This window comes from Lycium barbarum, chromosome 3 (genome assembly GCF_019175385.1).
Source record: "Lycium barbarum isolate Lr01 chromosome 3, ASM1917538v2, whole genome shotgun sequence".
Classification (NCBI taxonomy): Eukaryota; Viridiplantae; Streptophyta; class Magnoliopsida; order Solanales; family Solanaceae; genus Lycium; species Lycium barbarum.
Window position 1 is genome coordinate 31,862,215 of NC_083339.1, and position 7,509 is coordinate 31,869,723.

The window sequence follows — 7,509 nt, forward strand, 5'->3', positions numbered from 1 at the left end:
TATTTATTACGATAACCATAACCAAACCAAATATTTTCGGTTTTTCAAATTTAAAACCAAACCAAACCAAACTAAACCAAATGTCGGTTATTTTATTCGATTTGGTTAAATTTTCGGTTTGATTTTGATTTTAACCAAAACTGTGAACAGTCCTAGTTCAGCCCACAATGGGCTAAAATCGTTGCACAACATGGGACTGATTCACGTGATATTTGGCCCAAATATTGGCTGAAGTTCACGTGTGCTTTTGGTGCTAAATTGGCACTTTCTTTTCTTATTTATTTAGCAACAGTTTTTTAAATTATTTTACATGCTTTTCTAGTTTAATCCTAGTTAAGTTTTAGTATTTTATTATTTTCATAAAGTAGTGTTGACACCTAACTTTTGACCTCCCAGGACTTATTTTAATTATCCAGAGCCCTTGGATATCAAACAGAGCAAAATGTGTATTTTTTACAATCAAAATGATTCCATAAAGTTATCCCGATAATATTTTTCCATTTCATTTGGCAAAATGACTTCAATAATATTGTAAATCATTTAGAAATTAATTTACACATTTTATAATTAATATAGAATATTTGCTAATTTAATCAAGGAGATAATTTAAAATAATTATTTATTTAATTATTAGAATTTGTCAGAAATCAAGCACTTTACTCCGTTTAATTTCAAGAAATTGGATTAATCAAGTAAATAGTCATTTGTACCCCTTAATTTCAGTCTTTGGATAATCCATTTGCATTTGCAATTTCTAAATTAATCATAAATGGTTAGACCCTTAATTATGATTATATTTGAAAATTGTCTGATCGCGACTACAATAGAAATAATTGATGGATTAGCCCAATTTGGATATAATTAAAATAGCCGATTGCACGGCCTAGTTCAAAAAAGGCCAAATTTGTAAATTTAGAACCCTTTTATGTGTTTTAGCCGAGCCTTTAATTTAATTAATTGATTGATTAGTTAAATTTTGGCCATAATTGAAATGTTTAAATTAATAGACACTTTGATTTTTGTGGCTATTTGTTAAATAGCATTGCCTGCCCTCCATATACACCCAGTCCGTAACGGACCGACCCGGCCCAAGTTTCCAATTAAAGGGGGTGAAGTGTCACGACCCAACCTAGGGCCATGACGAGTGACCGAGCTTAACCTGCCTGATAACCCAACTTATGTTACCTGTACTCAAACATGGCATTCAATAGGGTTTATTTGACTAAGTTCGAAAGCTGTAAATAGAATACCAAAGTCGACCTGTAACCCAAAACATCTCAAAACATATTTATATATGCGTAACGTATCACAATGCAAGCCAACGAGGCTGCCGATACTTCTGTACAACAGAACAATGGCCGGCAAGGCCAAACAGTATCCATGACACCCACGTTGTTCGCAGACTACTAGAAGAGTATGACCGTGCATAAGTGACGGGACAGGGCCCCGTCATGCCCATAATATATACACACAAAATTATACCAAAACAGGAACAGTCTCCGAAGCAAGTGGAGCTGTCTGACTCTCAATGCTGACTCCTCCTAGGTGGCTGGATTGCCGAACCGCATCCCTGAACCTGTGGGCATGAAACGCAGCCCCCCGAAGAAAGGGGATCAGTACGGAATATATACTGAATATGTAAGGCAGTACTGAATCATAAAACAAGGAAAAGCGCAACAATAAGCAAGTTTAGAAAGCAACCCGGGAGTAACCTGGAACAGCATTTTGAACCATGTCATGTGGTCCCTTACACAAATTCTAGCATACACAATATAAATATAGAATCCTACTCGTAGCCGCTTCCGGCTAATAACACAATAGTCCCTTCGGACGGCCGCTTCCGGCATAGTCATGATGGCCCCTTCGGGCAGCCGCTTCCGGCTTAGCTAGGGTGGCCCCTTCGGGCAGCCGCTTCCGGCTTAAGAATATCATAGATACGTATCAAGACATAATAAAGTAAGTTCTGAGAATCAAGGACATTAGCCATCCTAATGACTCTAAGAATAGGAGCTTCTTTGGTGTCATATATACGCCATCTGTTTGTTTCATAAAGACCATGCCAAAAGAAAGAAGGGTTAGCTTTACATACCTGTTAGCGACTATTCGTATATCCGTTCGCCTCGTCGCTCTTTTAGCCTATTTAATATAAGAGTAACATTATCGTTAGTAGCTTTACTTTCTAGTTCACAAATCTATAGCTCATTGTTTATAGGACTTTATCCTTTAGCCTACACAACCTCGGTTAGGGTTTTCTATTAGTTAAAGACTTAACGAAAATCGGGCAGCATCTCCCTTATATATTCGCCTAATCCGAATTTCCAATTACCCTCCTGTTAACACAGAAATACCAACAACAACATATAGACATAATCACATCTCCAATCCTTTCAACTTGACAAGGATAACAACATGTTCATAACAACCCAACTTTTACTTTAATTATCAAACTCCTTTACTTTCGTCACACGATCCATAACAACCATAGCGATAACAACGTCAAAATTAATCACCATTTTTAAGCTAAAACAGTCCATACTCACGGCCAACACAACAACCTAACATCACCACATACAATTCTTTATATTCAACACACATCTATCAATTTATACGAGTTTAAATCACCTTCAAAATGTGTATAAAAAAGATTAAATCTTACCTTAATAAACTTGGCTCCTTAACCTTGCTAACCACTTGGATGTTACAACAATTTTACACTTCCAATTCCTCTCTTCCTCAAGCTCTCTCTCGGCTGAAATTCTCCATGGCCGAATGCCCCCCTAACCTTTTTTTTTTTCTTTTTTTTTTATTTCAAATGAAATCTTGCATTTTGTGAATCATCTTCTTGACTTATATACTTGCTCCCTAGATGTTACACGTGGCCTCTAATGTGTCACTTGTTTGTGTTTTGTTTTTCTTTTTTTTTTTTAATTAAAATCGGGTGGGGCCCACTTTTGTAATTAACTTTAATTAATTTAATTAATCACTAATTCTTGCTTAATAATCTAATCCCAATTAATTAATCCCTAATCTCCAATAATATTTTTACACTAAGTAAAATTTATAAACAATTTAGGTTCTAATTAAAATTGAAAATTAAGGATTTCTATTTCGTGTCCGAAAATGATCCTGTCTTTAATTTGAGTCGACTTGCTTGCGAATATTTCGACGTATAAATATACGGGGTATAACATCCTCCCCCCTTTAGAACATTCTTCCTCGAATGTTAATCTGGTCCTGAACCCCGAGTACTTTCTCAAGTGTTCTCTTATTTGATTATGCCCTTCACATACCTTTTCCGTTTGTCGATTCGCTATAATTTGTTATAACGCATCCCAGATCTCTACATAGTCATTCCCATTATATCTCCTCTTTCTATTACCCCCCGAGGTAATAATTTCATGTCATTGCCTTTACTCTCTTCTTACTTCGCAGTCCGTCGTCAGTTGTATTGCGAGCTCTTCCGTTGAAATCTTACTTTCTTCCTTGTGCGCTTAGTCTTATTCAAATAAATTTCAAACCTCGACAAAACTTATTTTTATTCAGTTTTTTTTAACTTCTAACATTTCCAACACATACGTACCATTACTTTAATAACCTATAAGCTTGAGGGATAACCACGTTTTCGTTAGTACTGTCATTTAACTCACACGCTTTCCAATGCAAGAAAATATGGGATGTGATACCGCCGGTATCATGTTATAATAACTAAAAGGTTACATATCAAAGATAGTCTTCTATTCGTTTACCCTAGTTCGGATTTATAGGTATAGTCTTGCTATGCTATGGGCACTTCCCCCCTTAAGGTTTCAACTAAGTGTTCCACTAAGTCTTTTGTCTCGATTTACCCCATTAACCCCTATGCTTGTATTCTAACTTATGTTGTAATACATCACGTCATAGTGATAAGGGACAGTTCGTATATCGCTTAAGTCCATCAATAATTTATTTGAAGAAGGGTATACTTGATGGTGCATCCTGCGATGTCTCTAGATCCGGCCTCTCACCTAGAGCGTAGATACGATGCGGCCCAGTACTGGAGCTAGATGCTCTACCTCTGCCCCTACTTCGGCCGGAAGAAGTCTGGAGTCCTATCTCTGGGCTCTCACTGAGGATGACGACGCTGCTACCGAATTATCAGGAACAATATTACCCATTCTTTGTGGGCAATCTCTAGCATAGTGCCCCGGATCACCACAAGTATAGCATACACCCTGACGACATCGTCCTACATGACGTTTCCCGCAAGTCGCACATCGAGGAGGGGGCATCACCTCCTGCCATGACCCCACCTGCTGCTGAGAACCCGATGCATAAGAGGAACTCTGTCCCTGCCTAAGGAAAGTCTCCCTACCCCGCTGAGATCCTCGAAACTGCAGAGGTGCACTATACTGGGGTCTGCTCTCGCTAGTGGAACCTCTATACTGACCCTCTGACCTGGCCCTCTTGGGCTGACTACTACTCTGCTCTGAGATAGCCTTTCGCTGGTGCCTACGATCCTCTGACCCCTGAGCATAAGCCTGAGTACGAGCTATATCCATACCTGGCTGCATCGCTACTGCCATACAAGCCTCCTGCAACCCTGGCTCTAATCCTATCACGTATCGGTGAACTCTATCTTCCATTTCCTGCACAATAGAAGGGGCATATCTGGCCAAAGAATCAAACTCCACACTATACTCTCTAACAGACATGCTACCCTGCTGCAGGTTAAGGAACCTATCAACCCTTTCCCGCCTCAACTCGGGTGGAATATAATGGCACAAGAAGGCATCTGAAAATTCCTGCCAAGTCGGCGGAAGAGCATCCCTACCCCTCGATAATCTCCATGACTGAAACCAATTAATTGCTATACCCTGCAATCTATAAGCAGCTAACTCAACAGATTCTGTAGCTGACGCCTTCATCACATTTAAGGTACGCTACATACTATCTATGAACTCCTGAGGATCAGCATTAGAGTCCGTGCCCTTAAATTTTGGGGGATCTAATGTAAGAAAATCTCGGGCCCTGGCACTAGTAGCCCTATCTGGATACTCATGACCCCTATCCTGTCGTTCAGCCTGGGTAGCAAGTATCTGAGTCAACAAACGTATAGCATCTCTCATCTCTCTTATCTCCTGACCCTGAGCATTCGGATGAGGGACTGGAGGTACTGGTGCTGGTGCTGGAGCTGAGGCTGGATCAGGTGCCCCTCTGAGCTCCTCCGGAGGTGGGGAAGTAGGAGAACTCTGGGACTGAATGTGTATCCCAGCATAAGTCTGAGCTCTGGTAGACCTGGGGGCTTGGCTAACTGCCTCATCCTCAACTGATTTGCCCTTCTGGGCTGCTGTCGCTTCACTCTTCCTAGTCATCGTTGAAATCATACAAGACTATTAGATTAAGGACTTCACTTATGACACAACTCTATTCGCACGATCTCCAACATGAAAGAAGGAATGACACCCTATTAATGTCTCGTAGCCTCCTGTTTATAGATGTGGTGCACAACACACCGATAAACAAGACTCTACTAGACACCGTCTGCGAACATGCCGAGGACTGAATTGCTCGGATACCACTTTTATCAGGACCCAACCTAGGGCCATGACGAGCGACCGAGCTTAATCTACCTGATAACCCAACTTATGTTACCTGTACTCAAACATGGCATTCAATAGGGTTTATTTGACTAAGTTCGAAAGCTGTAAATAGAATACCAAAGTCGACCTGTAAACCAAAACATCTCAAAACATATTTATATATGCGTAACGTATCACAATGCAAGCCAACGAGGCTGCCGATACTTCTGTACAACAGAATAATGGCCGGCAAGGCCAAACAGTATCCATGACACCCACGCTGTTCGCAGACTACTAGAAGAGTATGACCGTGCATAAGTGACTGGACAGGGCCCCGTCATGACCATAATATATACACACAAAATTATACCAAAACAGGAACAGTCTCCGAAGCAAGTGGAGCTGTCTAACTCTCAATGCTGACTCCTCCTAGGTGGCTGGATTGCCGAACCGCATCCCTGACCCTGCGGGCATGAAATGCAGCCCCCCGAAGAAAGGGGGTCAGTACGGAATATGTACTGAATATGTAAGGCAGTACTGAATCACAAAACAAGGAAAAGCGCAACATTAAGCAAGTTTAGAAAGCAACCCGGGAGTAACCTGGAACAGCATTTTGAACCATGTCATGTGGTCCCTTACACAAATTATAGCATACACAATATAAATATAGAATCCTACTCGTAGTCGCTTCCGGCTAATAACACAATAGTCCCTTCGGACGGCCGCTTCCGGCGTAGTCATGATGGCCCCTTCAGGCAGCCGTTTCCGGCTTAGCTAGGGTGGCCCCTTCGGGCAGCCTCTTCCGGCTTATGAATATGATAGATACGTATCAAGACATAATAAAGTGAGTTCTGAGAATCAAGGACATTAGCCATCCTAGAGACTCTAAGAATAGGAGATTCTTTGGAGTCATATATACGCCATCTGTTTGTTTCATAAAGACCATGCCAAAAGAAAGAAGGATTAGCTTTACATACCTGTTAGCGACTATTCGTAAATCCGTTCGCGTCGTCGCTCTTTTAGCCTATTTAATATAAGAGTAACGATATCGTTAGTAGCTTTACTTTCTAGTTCACAAATCTATAGCTCATTGTGTATAGGACTTTATCCTTTAGCCTACACAACCTCGGTTAGGGTTTTCTATTAGTTAAAGACTTAACGAAAATCGGGCAGCATCTCCCTTATATATTCGCCTAATCCGAATTTCCAATTACCCTCCTGTTAACACAGAAATACCAACAACAACATATAGACATGATCACATCTCCAATCCTTTCAACTTGACAAGGATAACAACATGTTCATAACAACCCAACTTTTACTTTAATTATCAAACTCCTTTACTTTCGTCACACGATCCATAACAACCATAGCGATAACAACGTCAAAATTAATCACCATTTTTAAGCTAAAACAGTCCATACTCACGGCCAACACAACAACCTAACATCACCACATACAATTCTTTATATTCAGCACACATCTATCAATTTATACGAGTTTAAATCACCTTCAAAATGTGTATAAAAAAGATTAAATCTTACCTTAATAAACTTGGCTCCTTAACCTTGCTAACCACTTGGATGTTACAACAATTTTACACTTCCAATTCCTCTCTTCCTCAAGCTCTCTCTCGGCTGAAATTCTCCATGGCCGAATGCCCCCCTAACCTTTTTGTTTTCTTTTATTTTTTGATTTCAAATGAAATGTTGCATTTTGTGAATCATCTTCTTGACTTATATACTTGCTCCCTAGATGTTACACGTGGCCTCTAATGTGTCACTTGTTTGTGTTTTGTTTTTCTCTTTTTTTTTTAATTAAAAATCGGGTGGGGCCCACTTTTGTAATTAAATTTAATTAATTTAATTAATCACTAATTATTACTTAATAATCTAATCCCAATTAATTAATCCCTAATCTCCAATAATATTTTTACACTAAGGAAAATTTA